The sequence below is a fragment of the Pinus tabuliformis genome, chromosome 1_2 (assembly GCF_031772625.1).
Source record: "Pinus tabuliformis cultivar Carrire ecotype Pingquan chromosome 1_2, CPIR1, whole genome shotgun sequence".
Classification (NCBI taxonomy): domain Eukaryota; kingdom Viridiplantae; phylum Streptophyta; class Pinopsida; order Pinales; family Pinaceae; genus Pinus; species Pinus tabuliformis.
In genome coordinates this window covers 185256605-185272486 of record NC_142298.1, presented here as the reverse complement: position 1 = coordinate 185272486, position 15882 = coordinate 185256605, and positions in this window count along the sequence as shown.

The following is a 15882-nucleotide window of genomic DNA, read 5'->3' as shown; positions in this document are numbered from 1 at the left end:
GCATAGGATCAACAACTTCTTTGCCTTTATTTTGTGCAACTGGTGGCTCATTCTTAGATGTTGGACACTCCTTTCTCTTTTGGATTGGATTGATGGGGACATTTATGTTTCTTAATGAATACTGACACTGCTGGGCAGACAAGGCATGCATATACCCTCTTTGATACTCATCTGACTCCTCTTCAAGAGCTGTGTCATTCGACAAGATAAAATCTGCATCATGCTATACCGCTGAACTTTCCGCATACTCATCATCTTCAGTGATAAATGTGGGCATATCATCAGGAGTAAAGAAGTGATTTTCTTCTCCTATTACATGGTCTTCATCATCATATTCGGGGCCAACAAAATTCTGCTGAAGAGGTGTCTTTACTTGCTGCTGTTGTGATGTCGTTTCTTGTGCTCGCTGCTCACGTTGTTTGATCCTGAATTGTGGCTACTGCTGGCCACGGAAATTGGGATTCCGAATCTGCGGTTCAGGCTTATCAAGTGTCAACCTTTCAATCATATTTTCTACCTTGCGTAGCACCTGATCTGAGGTAGAATCTTCCTCCTTTATTGAGACTTTCTTTTCAGCTTTCATTCTAGCTCGCTTGTCATTCAAATTTGCCTCAACACTAACGGCAATTTTCTGCATCTCTTCTAAGGTAGTTGGATCTCTCTCCCTTAACTAATAAGCCTTGTCCAGATCAAAGACATTCGGAACTTAAGCAAAGCTGATCTTCTAGTTGGCTTTAAATCATCCAGAATTGCATTATAAACCGCATTGAATCTAATACAATAGTCTTGAACGGACTCACCAGCATTTCGCTTGATCTTGGTATATTCGAAAGTGATTTGCAGCAAATCTTTCTTTACTTCCCAACGTTCCAAAAACTCTCTTTTAAGGTCTTCTAATGTAGGAACACTTCTAGCTGGCAAAGCTTTGAACAATTTTCTTACCTCACCACCGAAAGTTTGCACGAATAACCTCATGGTCACATTTTCTTCATCGATCTCATGAAGATCGAAAAAATTTGTCATTTTGTCCACGTGTTGTTGAGTTGTGACACCCTGAGGTGTGCCATCAAACAAAGGAATTTTGCTCTGATAATTTGCAGGCATGTCATTCAAAACTTGAGGCAGCGCGAGAGGTGCGAACCGAGTAGCCATTGCTCTTGGTGGATTTGGTCCGGGGGATGATGGAGGAGTGAGAGTAGCTGATGTGTGAGGAGTATGAGGAGGTGTACGCGTAGGTGAAGCAATTTTAGATGTAGAAGGAGTAGATGGAGGTGAATTTATAGCAATCTTTTGATCGGCAATATTAGGCTGTGGGGGAAGGGTAGGAATGAAAGGTGGCTCCGTTGGAACCCTTGAGCTAGATGGGGTTGAAACAACTCCAAGAGTTGCAGATGCAGCTTCTAGAAAATAAATTATATTTGCAGCCTCAATGTCAGTTTGGAGTTGTCTTAGAATGAAATTTTCAATAGACTTATTAGATTTTTCAATGTTTAGAGCAGCAAGAAAATCTGAATTTGGGACGATAGACTCAAGAGCATTTTCAGACTTGGTTTTAAATAATTACAATTCAAAATTTTCATCAAAATCAAGGTCTTGAAGATACTCAAAAATTGCCGGGCATGAATGAGATCCAAACACGGGAGTGACAGAGCTCCCTTGGCGAACAATTCTTGAAATTAGATTAGGATTCTCATAGAAAGGAGGAGGATTTGGATCTGGATTAACTCTTGTATATCTCTTTGAAGCCAACGTGTTATTTTCAAGAAATCAAAGGAATAAAAACAACTTGATCAACCTGTCAAATTCTAAACCTATCATCCAGAGCTTAGAATTCTCAAATGGGGCGATTAGAGGTGAAATGTCATGATTACAAGCTAGACCGGAGATTTACTGAAGCAGCGTTTATCTACTTGCGCTAATGCAAAGCAAAAGCATTTCAAAGGCTACCTGGCACAACTTCAGGCTGCGTCTGTAGCTTAGAAAACCAATGATATCAACAAGCAAACCATTTGACGTCCCTAGTATGGTCGCCACTATGTTAGAGCCCATATTTGTCTCAAGCTGAAATGACAAGGTTCTAGGTCCACATCAAACCATGCTCAGCCTCGTAGCTAGCCCTACGAGGACAGGAGAGGGCTCTCTCTGAGTCAATCTCAGCAAAAGGTAATTGATAAGGCTCGAGATGACAAAATTTGCAGCTGATCTTAGGCTAGGTATTAAGTGCTGGGATTTGATTCGGTTTTTTAAGGGTTTTGTTGAAAAAAAGGGAGAGGCAAATTTGGGCTCGGGGATGAGGCACAGTTTCTGTAGAGTTCCATTTGGGGCAAGGAAGGAAATCAATTTCATGCTTTAAAGTGAGTGAGGTGGATAGATCAGACTGGTGAGGAGCTAAGGAGAGTAAAAAGTCTCAAGAATTCTCCTTAAACAGATGAAAACATGAAAATTTAAACAAATTCAAAGGCAGATCATAGCAGTTATGGGTTCTACCTTAATCACTCATTTGTTCAAATTTCAGAAGAAGAAGCATGAAAATGATACACATAACATTAATGAACTTACAATTACTCAGAAAAGCACACCATCAAACATAAAACCACATGGATCCCAAACAGTGCTGCAAAACCTTGGTCTTTCCTTTGCCAAAAATATAGAATTGAATGTACAATAGAGTGCCAAGCTTTTCCCAAGAGTCCAACCCTGAAAATGACTTAGAAATTACATAATATAGAGAATCCAACCTCTTCCCTTGCCTCTGGGGGTTGAGCTCATCCTTCTAGGAGCTGTTTCAACCAATTCAAAACAAAGCACTAAAATCTAGGCAATCAAAACAACTTGCCTCTATAAGGTACGAAACTGATTAATTCATTAAATTTTCACTCTTTGCTGAATGAATCCTCTAGAACAAGTAACTAAGTGTTAAAATTACATCATGTTCACTCAATTACATCAAGATAAGTCAAAAATTACATCACAAAGCAAAACTAGTCAAACTGGCCGAATTTCTTAGCTGGAAGGTGGAAAATTGGTTAAAAACCTCTGTGCGCTGCGCCAAAATCTATATGCGTCGTGCCAATTTGGAGCTGACTTTGAGGCACTTTCTGAAGTCCAAATTGAGCCCAAGTGTGCTTGTTGGAAATCCATACCTGTCTACTTTCCAACCCAAGTGGAATTTCTGAATTTGGTGCCTATTTTCCCTTCCAAAACCTTAATCTCCCAAGATTGCTTCCTGTGTGTGAAATTAGGGGCAGAAAGGTCATTTTTAGGGTGTTTTTGACCTCCTGAGGACTCAAACCTTGCCCAAATTTCTTGTCCAAGCACCAACAGTCATGATTTTCCATGAAAATCCAAAACTATAAACTTTCTCTCATTTTGAGCCTCCTATTGTAAGCGCACGCCATGTGGCGTGGTGCATAGGGAGAAAAACCCTGTTTTTTGCACAAAAATTTCCAAAAATACCAAAAATGCCCCAAATTTCTTGAAATTTGGGCTGGAGATTCCTAATCAAGTGTTATGCTAGGCTAGAGAAGCCTCTCCAATATTTGAAGACGATCGAGCTCCCTTTGCCTCTTTTGCTTCTTGATTGCCTTCCCCAATTTCGACTTCAAATTCCTGATTCGGGCCTTGCACACTTTTTTGCGTTCCATGTAGTGAAAATCCATGTGTCTCAGCAGTGCATGGTCTCTATCAGTCTTGTCCAATAGCCTCTCTATGTGCATGTTCACTCTCTCAAGATTGGCCTCTCGATCCTCATTAATTTCTTGCTCCAATGATGTGAGCTCAACTCTTCTCCTTTGTGCAACTTGGCGATGCTCACGAATGTTTTGTAGCTCCATGATCGCTTGCTGATCCTCAAGCTATTTTTTCCTCTGCTCCAAGTATTTCATGGTCCACTTAGCCCTCTCCATGTCAAGGGATAAGGCTTCGATCTCTGATTGCTGCTCCTGGATGATCTCTCTAAGTTTGGCGCTTTGTGGACCCGTATCTGTATCATCATAATGAAGGAGAATAAACTTGATCTCTCATTCACCTGATGGCTCACCTGAAGGCCCCTCATCCTACATTGGCTCCTTGCCTTTGTCCTATACCTGTGATGCTGATGGAGGAAGCGAGGCCCGTTCCACCCCAGGTGGAGATAACACTCGCTTTGTCGCTGCAAAAAAATTTCTGGTGCCTCTCTAATATGTGGCAAAAACCGGCACATTAATAATCTCATGGCGCTCATACTGATGAGAAGCTTCACCCTCATGCTTAACCTTTGATAGTCCTCGTGAAGCCCTCAAGACGTCATGAGAGATGAAATCATCCCAAGTGATGCGCTGCAATCCAAGCTGATGAACCACCAAGATCTTTATAAGAGCAAAATGATATACACTGTTAAGGTGCTGTTGAGGGGTTTTACGCTGTATAAATATGGTCATCCTCTTAATGTTTCGGTAAATGAAATACGAAATGTTCGTCATCCATACCCTGGTGAAGTGCATGAGCAACCTGATGTGATAAGCATAAAGACGAGAGAACCATCCCTCACAGCTGAAAAATTTCATGATCAATCTCATTAGTGGAGCATATTCATCTTTCAGATACCGGAACGGGAACACTCTCTTGAGCTGCCTCAAGCAACTGGTTTTAATGTATGGCTCATAATGCTGTCGATCAATCTTTTGTTTCTTGTGCCATGGTTCACCAATATTCGGTATACCGGTTGCTAAGGAGACAGATTCTAGTGTAAGTGTGAAGGTGACACCAACCAATATATCTTGATCTTCGTGCAAGTGCAACACAAAAAGACGAACCAACTCATGATGAAATTGGACACTAGCCATCTTTTGACAAAATTTGTAGCATGACTGATGCTGAAAACACTGCATAGCAAGAGAGCAGGCTTGCAATTCTGTAAGGGTTGTCGGTTCTTCCCTAACATGCCTGCCACATTTATGAGGCCTTCGGGGTGCCTGTTCTTCCAAGGGAGAGTCACTTTGGGTTTCTACCTCATAGTCCAACAAATGCTCAGATGCCATGACTGCTGGACAAACTACCTCAAAGACCAAATGACTGCTGTGTATAAACTGTGCTTGAACTGCTCTTTTTGGTGTTGTATTTCAATTTCTGCCACCAAGGGAAAAAACAAATGCAACAGGGACTGTTAAGGATTGTTAGGGAGGGGAAACAATATTGAGGTATGGGAATGATTGGGAGAAGTTTAATAGGGAAATATGGGAGAGGGTTTGAGGGATTGATGTATGGGAATAGGTTTTAGGGTTTGGGATTAGTTGTATAGGTTTGATCTGTGAGGTTAGAGGATTTAGGATAGAGTATGTAGTAGAAGGGATAAATGAATTTAGGTGATAGGTAATTAGGGATTAGTGAAAATAAGGGAACAATGGGAGGGAGACAAAATCTTGGTGGCAAAACAGTGAGTTTTAAACCTGGCTGCAATTGGCTTGAGGATCTTTAGAAGTAGGTTTTGAAAATTCTTGTTGCAACCACTATCACCCATAAACCACCGTATTTTATCATAAAACATGATGCAATAGCAAGATAGCAAGCCTACCTAGCAAATCTAGGCAAAGTATGAGCGATTTGGTGAAGTTTCCAGCAATTTTCAGGCTTGAGGCTATATGCACCGCGCTCAAAATCCAGTGCGCCGCGCTCTCTGTGTGCATTGCGCCCATTTAAATTTACACTGGGTGAAAATCCCCAGTGCGCCACGTGCTCTATGTGCGCCGCGCCGCCTGTTATATGCGCCGCGCAGGTTAGCTACAAGCCAGTTCTCTCCAAAACATGCACTGCTCTCACAAATTCGTCTTGAAACATTTTTCTCCAACCTTGGCATGAAAAATGACTTTCATCTTCATGGAAAAAACTTTATATAGACATCAATTTGATTTTTGTCTCTCCAAAACCCATTTTGTAATGTTTTGCAATTGACACCTTTTCACAATTAATAAAACTTTGACCTTTTTGTTTCCTCCTTGATTTTTTGGTTGAAATGATGAATCTGTTGGCAATTTTTTGCAAGGATAGCTGACATGGAATTTGGCAAAGGAGACCAGGGCTGCGCTTGGAGAATTCAAGAACTGAAAATTTTGAAAAATTATTACAAAAGACGAAATGTCGACTTATCTTCAAAACAGAGTTTTGAAGAAAAGTCATAATCCATCCATATGACGATAAGAATCTCTTGAGGTAACAACTTATCAAGGACCTCCCTCTGGCCTGCTGGCTTTATTAGACTTTGTCGAAGACAAAATTGACTAACCCTAGACCTAATGACTAAAATGACTATTATGACCTAGAAACTGCAACAAGACTACAAATGAATTTTAAGATTCGATTTTGATGGACATACCTAAGCCAGCAGTGCAAAGCATGAGGGGGATGAATGACAAAAGCCCTTCCATCAGATTTATGGCATGCTCCTAACGAAATGAAACTGATCAAAAGCGATGGGACACCTAAAAAAACATGAAATGCAAAAAGAGTTTTGATCTTTGACGGAGGGATGACCAGACCGACTCTAACATGTACAACACCAACTCCATCGATGGCTCGATCCTCATTCACAATAGGTGTATAGTCCAGATCGAAAGAACACAAGACAATGGAATCTAGATGATCAACAGAACACGAAGATGGAGGTTGAGGTAAGAAGTGCATGTGACAAACCATGGGCTTCCCAACCAAATATGCACAAAAATTAAGAGTGGTGATGGTGGGAGGATGTGACAGTTGAACAGAAGTGTGTGCATGTTCTCCAACATCACTTTTCAAGGGTGGAGCTGTTTGATGAGGGGAAGGCAAACAATCACTTGTGACATCGAACGTGTTTTCTCGTGATTGAGCAACTCCATCACCGAAGTATGCTAAATGGGGTTTTAATTTAAACTTCATTTTGGGATAGATTGATTTGGTTAGCCAATATTCAAATCTATCTATGAGATATTAGAATTTCATCTTGTTTTTCAGAGCTACAAACTAGAGTAAATGAAAGTGCTTCCAAAAATCCATAGGTTGTTCATGCGGGGCCTTCTTTTGTTTTAACATTCTTTTGTCAAGAACTTTATGATAAAAATGATGGAAAACAGATTCGATTACCTCATATAAGTGCTTAAATGAGTGCATGCAATTGTGAGGAAAGTTTCGACACCACAATTGTGGGGATTCACGATGTGTGGTTGCAAGCAACACGTTGACCTCAACTTCACCAAACTCATCTGCATCCTCCAAGAATGCAAAGAAGTCTTGTAATTTCTCAGGCCAGGCCACTTCGCCTTCACCATCATACATGAATTCCAACAAGAGATCATAAAACTCCTTCGTGATTTCAAAAGAATGTGCATTGGATAGACATCGCGAAGGGTGAACTACAACGATATCCCCAATAGATGTGCAAAGATTCAAAACAGGATGTGAGGACACATCGTGTCATATTTCCCTCCTTCTAGTGCCAAAAATTTTGACGTTGCTAGACACCCCAACATGTCATGGGATCTCCCCAATAAGGTGTCCCAACTAGACCTCAGACCATTTGGAGTAGGAGTCCCAGCAATGGGTAGTATTGTATCGCCTTGACTACAGTTGCACGTAGAGGTAAGTAAGATGTCCTTGTTGGTAGCAAGGATGTGACCTTGCACCATGTCAAAGAAGGTGCGTGAAAAGCTCTAACACATGGAAAGGGGGAAGGGTGCACCCCTTAGAAGCCTGTGATAACATGCAACTTGAAAGGCAACACACGAGAAAAAAGACATCAAGAGATGGAAAGCAGGATAAGCAACGATCCAAAGCGATGGATTATATGAACAACACGCTTCGATAAGATTCATACAAACACATATAGAATAGTCCATACATATATACGTAAATAACAACTAAATATATCATTAGAGTAACCAAGATAGTTGAACTACTATAACAACATATGCATGAAATGTGTTGGCTCTGTTATATTAAAAGAGTGAAAGATACAATCATACAGAAAACCATGACTTCCACTAGCCTCGATAGCAGAACATTACAGTCACTTTTGCCTACTCCTCCAAAGAGATGTACTAGCTCTGCACTGTATAGAATCCAAGGCTCATTATAATACACTCCAATCTTTCTCTAAGTTACACCTATAAGAAGCTTGGCTCCCAAAATCCTGTACGATGATTTATGAGGTTCTATAAATAAAAAAGGGTGGGGTGACCCTTGACATTCACTTTTATGACTCTTCACCTACCGTCATGACTCTTCAACTAATACATGGTTGTTACAAGGTTGGGGTGACCCTTGACATTCCCCTTTATGAGTCTTCACCTACCCTCATGACTCTTCAACTACTACATGACTGTTACATTCTATTATCAACACTTGGCCTTTCACTTTTAAGACAGGTTTACATTACAATATGCACATGTACCCATGTGAGACAAATAATAGGTTTGAGTAAGCCATACAAGACATCACTAAGACTTAGACAGTTTTAGGAAGAATAACTCTTCAACATCCTCACAATGATTGATGGTGGCTAACTGATGCCAAGCTTGGTAGCCTGTTATGGTGTCCACGTAGTCTATGGTGACATCCTTCTCAAAGAAAACTCTTTCCTCCATTGCATCTGCGTACATTGATTTGGCACCTCTATCCAACTCGCCAGATAACATCCACATCATAGTCTTGAGTGTAGCCAGACCAACAACATACTGGTGCATAGTGTCTCCACTCATCTACAAGTCTACATTGGTGGCTACGTGCATCAACTGGTAAAAGTACATGTCTAGCTCCAGTTAGTCTTGGTTCTTTGACTTCTCCTAAGTGAGTGTGCCAATGGATGGGATCATATGTGTGTGCACAATGACATCCATGCTCCTGAACACCCGTGGATGTGAACCCTGCAAACTGGTGATGAACTACGGGAGTTCCTCATAGTTCTGGATCTGACTTGGATGCATGCCTTCAACTCTATCGCCTTTGGCTTCATCATATTTGGCAAGTGAAGTGGGGCTCCTTTGTACTTCATTTTCCATATTTGCATGTGATCGATAATAGTGTTTATATTTGACAAGATGTGTGCTCTCCTAGCATAGCGCTGCTACCAACCGTTGAGATGGAAAACTGACTTATGCATGGGGATGAATCTGAAGTACAGCTTTTGCATGTCTATCTCAAGAGAAGATACTTCATCTAGTATCACTCTCCACAACTTTGCTCTGGTGGATGCTATAACCTACTCTCCTCCCTGCTTGGCTGCTTATGATTCCTTAGCCATCCGCTCATTCGCAGCTATCAAGAATCTAACACTCAAGCTGGTGGATTTGGCATATGCTTTGGTAGCATCATCCAATGTTGTTGGATGTCTATGCACATTCGATACAATCACTCACTCTTCAAACTGCACAGGAGATACATGAACATCCAGAGTGGGCACTCCATGTGACTGCACAACTCTGTGTTGTGACTCATCAAACAATATGTTGTGCATATCCACTTCTGGATTGTCCTCAAGGATTTATGTGTCTCATTGATCACTTGGGACATGATCCACTTCTGGTTTTGGTGAAGCCTATGGGGTGACCTCCTGGTTCTGAGGCATCAGGTCAATATCCTAATCTGACTCGTGCAAAACCATATTCATGTCCATCTGCTCTAGCATCTGTTCAATCTCTTGAGCAAAGTCCTACTACTATGATTGCTCACCCGTTCTGCTCTATGTCAGTTGCTTGGATGAGTTGATAACCTGTATGGGTGCAGTTTCATCAACATGTGCATGTTGCGCCTCCTGATATTCCTGTTCATGCTACAATTCCTTCTCTCTTCTACGTAGCTCATGTTCTTCCCTGAGTTGCTGTTTCAACTCCTGCAACTCCTTTTCTACTTCCTCCAAATTATTCTTCTCTCTTTTCCTTTGCACAATCCTTATGTTGCTCTGTCACCTCTTAGCCTCAATCTCCAAAGCTGCTCTCAACCCAAGTGGATTTTCTTTGAACCTACAACTTTTCTCTGCCTCTACGTTGTTACTAACCTTTGGCTTTCCTTTCTCACGTGCAAGTCTGCTACCCTATGTTTCTATTGACGATGATTCTCTCTGAGATTTTACTGCGTTCTGCTTTGCTGACCACTTTACAACTATGCTAACTGGTTCATTAGGCCTTGCGAAGTGATAGCAGTATCTCCATGGTTATTCCTCAAGCCAATGACACGCCCTGTGGATCCAAGGATGTTGCACTCTCGAAAAATGGTCCTTCACTAGACAATGCTAGTCAAACGAATTGAAACTTATGGTGCCAAAGGTGAATATATTGAATTCCTCCATGTTTGCCTCAACATGCTTGAGATTTTGGATCTCATACAACCCGATCCGCAAAGGAAGAGTGGGCCAAGGTGCCTTCTTCTTCCTATGCAGTCTAGCTGACAACCCTGTCGAGATGTGATATGAAACTTCTTGCATTATGAGCTTATTCATGGAAAATTTTGGTAAAAAATGTGGAGCCTTCTCCGTGCTATACATTCATATGAAGGTGCCAAGGGGTGAGGTATACGAATATGCTATGTTGATCAATGCCTCCATCACTTCCTGCGACATGCAAGGTGGATCCTTCTCAAAGATCATCTTGCACACCAGGGTTACGAAGTGGTATGATAATTCTATGATAACTCCATGGAAGCTGCATTTAGAGAACAACCTACAATAAGTGTGCACAAAGGTTTCCGAAGGTGGCCATGCCCAACCCAAGCCTAGGGACTACTAACGGGCACAAACTGCATCAAGTATGTATGCTAACATGTATAGCTTCACTTATTGGCCCTTAGGTGGATGTTGGGGTTCTGTTACCTATTCCTTCAACCTGAGAGCCAACATGTCGGACCAGTTTAACAGTCTTCCTTCGCTCGTGAGTTCATCCAACACAATCACCCAACTCTGTGAGAAGGTTTCTTTTCTCCCTTGGTCGTATAAGCAACATGTGAAGATGACCAAGAGCTAATATGCCTTCCACAATATCCTTGTCTTGTGCACTTGTCTGGGTGTTGTCTTGAACTTGGATGGCTCTTTCACCCATCTCTTCATTATTTCTCTTGATTTTTCACTACTGTTGGGTCTGGTGAAGGGTGTATCGATCGTGATCATTGGTTGCGGTAAGTGATACACCTCCTGAAATTCATTTGCCCTGAAGGTAGCAAGTTATGTTCCATTGATATTGCTCAACACCATTGTCTCTTGATTAGTTTGTGAGAAAATCCAATGGATCATGTCCGCACATGGGAATGCGAGATATCTGCATGCAATATGGTACAAGCCAGACTTGTGAATGTTGACATAGACCCTGCGGTCTTCCATATTTTCCTTAAATGTGCCCGAAAAGGTGTCATTGATGTCCTACCATTTTATCTTGATCTACTTGTCTATGAACAACTTAGTGTCCTCATAGATGGGTAAGCTCATAGATACTTTCTCAACTACATCTCTAGTTGCGCTCTCGACAGTGTCCTTTGACCTTGCTCTCTTGGAAGCCATGGTACCTATACTGTTGAGAGATGGATGAACACCTATGATACCAAGAGAGAGAGAAACACTCATCGAAAGCAATATGTTAGTTGAAAAGCAAAACAACTTGAGGATTGACATGCAACACACCAGGGTGACTGGCTGGAAAGACTACACAATTTTCACTGGGAGGCTGGAAGACTGACTGCCAAAATTGTGTAAAGCATAGTCTAGACTGTCAGTGGGATGATTGGCTGTTGAAACTGTTCAAAGCACAGTCCAACTTGGCTTGCTGAGGATTCAAACTATGTTATGCACAATTTCAGTTAGCAATGATTGTAACCTAGAAAATTGCATTTGCGCAATTTTGGGGGCCAGTAAGGCACTTCCTCTCAAAATTGTACAGAAAAATCCTAGAGGCCATTATTGGGAAAGCTCTATGCAATTTTTGGGAGGAAGGTAGAGCCTTCACTATCAGGAATGTGCAATGCAACCTAGGCAAGGCAAGATCTAGGCCAAGGCAGCCCAAACCCACTGACGGGTGACTGAAAACATAAAATTGCTAAATGCATGGCAAAGCTGAGTGCAAAAAAGAGTGAATGATCATTTGTGCAAACAATGATTTCAGGATTCAGAAAATGGGAAACAAGTGAGTGTGTGAAGCAAGTCACCGCAACGATGACCATTAGTGCGAAAACAATATCATGCATGTGACAATAGTGAGATGCAATGAGAGAATTGAAACAATGCTTCTACAAGATAATATGCATTAAAACGATAGAAAGAATTCAACAAAACCAAGTAAACGAAACTCACACAAAACGAAATACAAAAAACGATAGAAAAGAAGCAAAATACATGAAAAGCAGACTTACCCGGAAAAAGTTGAGCTGAATGTGCCAAATGCTCCTAGATGCAATGTGGGATGCTAGAGATACAAGGTCTATGTGAGGAATGAGCTCTGAAGTATCAAATAAATATTCTTGATAAGATAGAGGCTTATCACACGCATGCCACAAATCTAGGAAAACGTGACACTTGGCGGGAGGTTTCTAAAACGACTTTTGCATGTAACCTCTAGCTGCTAAAAATGGATCCCTGGAATATATGGATGCTTTTTTCTTTTTTATTTTGTGATTTTTCGGGAAAATTAGCCCATGCATGAAAATCAAGATCTCTTAGTCCTAGAGGGAACCGGTCAACTTGGGAGAACATGCAACAAAATGCAAGCCTTGGAGTGATTTTTGCATAGTTTCTGGGCTGAGCTAGTCTGGGTGTCTCTTAGGCTCAGTGCAATTTATGTACTGAAGCCCTGGCTATTGGCCAGAATTCTACAATTTTTCAGAGCAAGCACAGTGATGGGCTACTCTTTGCAATTTCTCGAGGGAAGGTTGTCTGGTTGTTCTCTAAATTTCTATAGAGTAGCAGGCAACCTAGATGGATTGCGCAATTTTGGAGAGGAAAATTGATACCCCTCCAGATTTGTGCATTTTTCTAGGTGAGAATAACAGCCAAAAAATGACCAAGCTCCAGAATGTCAGCTTGCAGGTGGAAGACAAACAGGCTATCAAACACAAGCTGATAAGCCACTGAAGCATGAGTACTTGTCAGTGCAAGACGTGCTCCTAAGGATGGTTGGTAGGGAGGCTCTAAATCGGAGCTAAGGAAAAATTTTGCAGGGTGGTTGTAGGCGCTACAACAAAAACCAAAGGTACTACTGGTTTTTAGATCAAGGGACAACACCCATCCTATCCTTGCCATTGTGGCTTACTCATTTGACCATCAATAAAGTGGTTTTTCATTCCTTTTGCAATCATGGTATCTTTATGACGTGGTTTAATATGAAGTATCCTAGTACTTCACATAATTCCTACTATGTAGTTTTACTTGTGTTGAAGAGTAATCCATCAACTCATCGCGTGCCTCTAAAATTTCCCCTTATTATGCAAAGGGTCAATTGCTTCTTTAGAGTTTTATCCAACTCCCATTAATTAATCATTCGATAGGTTCCCCATTAAATTCTTCTAATTGAACTAATCTTGCCTCTATCACCACCCATATCATATAAGGATGTAGCCAATGTATTTCAAATTTCCCTAGATTATTAAAGATTTTTCTATCATAGAGTAAAGCTAAATTCCCTTGATATTTGAGATTTCTCAAATATTAAGGACAATTGTTCTGTTTATTTGCATGTGATATCAATGGGATGAATACCATTTCCATATTTACAGCAAAGTATTTGAAATAAAGGTAATTCATTTATGACACACTGCTCCTGTAAATGCGTTTTTTTTTATAATTTTGCATATTACATTCCAGGAAATGTATTAGTTACCATGAATTCTAGTCTAAATAACTCTTGTATATCATGTTCAGTTGTTACCATACCTTCTAAATTTGCAAATATAATGTTTATGATCAAATTCATCAACCTTATATAGGCTCTCTAAAGCATGACAACGGTAAGGTTCATCATATAAAATTTAAATCATCTTTGTTGCCACTTACTGAACTATTTTGTAAATATCATGTTGTAAGGAAATCCAGTTTACATCTCCCTATTATGATAAGATTATGTGGCAAGGAAACCAAAATTCTAGTTTTGTGGAGATCTAACAAATATGGTGCATTGAATTCAATTTCATATTTTTAATGTCTAGAATTGTATGATGTATGGTATCATATTAGAAAAAACTTGCATATACAATTTTAGTTCCGTTTATTTCAAAATAAATAAAATTGACTTCATTGTGAATTATTTTTGGTTACCAAATTATATAAGTCAATGTATTTAGAAGTATATGGAGATCAAAAAATATTATTATCAAACAATACACACAATATTTCAGAAGCTCTCATCAACAATAGTATTATCATTAAATCCATGATGTGTAAATTAGTTTCTTAGGTCAGAGGTTAGATCATCGCACTTGTGATTCCATGGTAACTTATTAGATTCAGATAGATCTCTCTTTTTAGTTCTTATAGGATTTAGTCTTGCTAGGTTTCTATGCCAAATTTAATGGGGAGTGGTTGAGGATAGAAGTCATTTTAGTTGGAGATTTAACTCCTACTTGTCTTGTGAATATTGAATGATGTTCCTCATCATTAAATGTAATTCTTGTGTAAGTTGTTTGGTTTTTAATTAATTGGATTTGAGATATTTATTCCAACTAAAATAGCTCTTACTTTTGTGTTTGGTTGAGAAATTATCTCAACTAATTGATTGTATGGTTAAGATAGTATTTCTATCTTAAACCAATAATTGATGTATTTATATCTGTGTTTAACGTAATGCAAAATAAGTTTTAGTGTGCAATTGGTTTTAGAAATTGCTATTAGATACAATGGATTTCGTTAACTCCCTTAAGGGAGGGTCTAGATTAGGGCCAGACATGTGAGAAAGAGATGCGAGATTTATTTGTTGTGTGGTTATGTTTGAGTAGATAGGTTAGTGTTTTGTGTGGTAGTGGCAAGGTATGGTTTCCTCTGCATGAAGAACATGTGACAAGAGAAACACTAAAAGATGATCTCTTGCATCAATGTAAAGGGGAGGAATTGGTCCGCAAAGGACCATGAGGTTGGATAAGAAGGCCAACAACAACGTTGAAGGAATCAAGAACGAAATTGTGAATCATGAAAATATTCCTATCATGGAAGTTTTTGTCCCACTGGAGAGAAATCATTGATGTTCAAGTTACACATTCATTCATTGTTATGAACCTTCAGTCACTATGTTGGTATCAAAGGGGGCTTGGAGAAGCATGAAATTTGTGTGGCATGGTGTGTAGTAAAAAATGAAAGTTTGTGGCAAAATTTTAGAGAACTGGAAATTCTCCAATTCAACATCCATTGACCAATTGATAATATGCACTATGATCAATGGACTTGGAGCATTAAACCTTGTGGCGTGGAAGAGTGAGTTGACTCATGTATGGGGCAACCTGTCCCTAGTTTTTTTTGGTTTAGTTCATTTATGGTTTTAGTTATAGCCTTATCATTTATTGATCTCTTCCTTCTATCAATATTTTGTTAGACCAAGAAGATGACCTCAACTTGAGAGATCCAAACTCTCGAAAATTATTTCTTGTCTAAGAGATCTAAATTGATGCAGAACCATGGAATGGTGTAGTTAGAATTGAATATAATGGATTGCTAAATGAGAAGTCATGGATTTTTTTTGAAATTTATTTATGGACAAATTAGGTGGGTGAATGTGCAAGCACTATGATCCAGGCTGATCCAACCAAGAAAAAAATATTTTCATTTGTGAATTTATGAATGGGTATATTTTATCATCCATTACTTCTTCGCTCATGCTCAAATAATGTTATCTCCACATTCTTTGTGTTGATGGACAAACCAATTCACCAAATGAATTTGGTTGGAAGGAGGAGCTTCCATGAAGTGTCTTG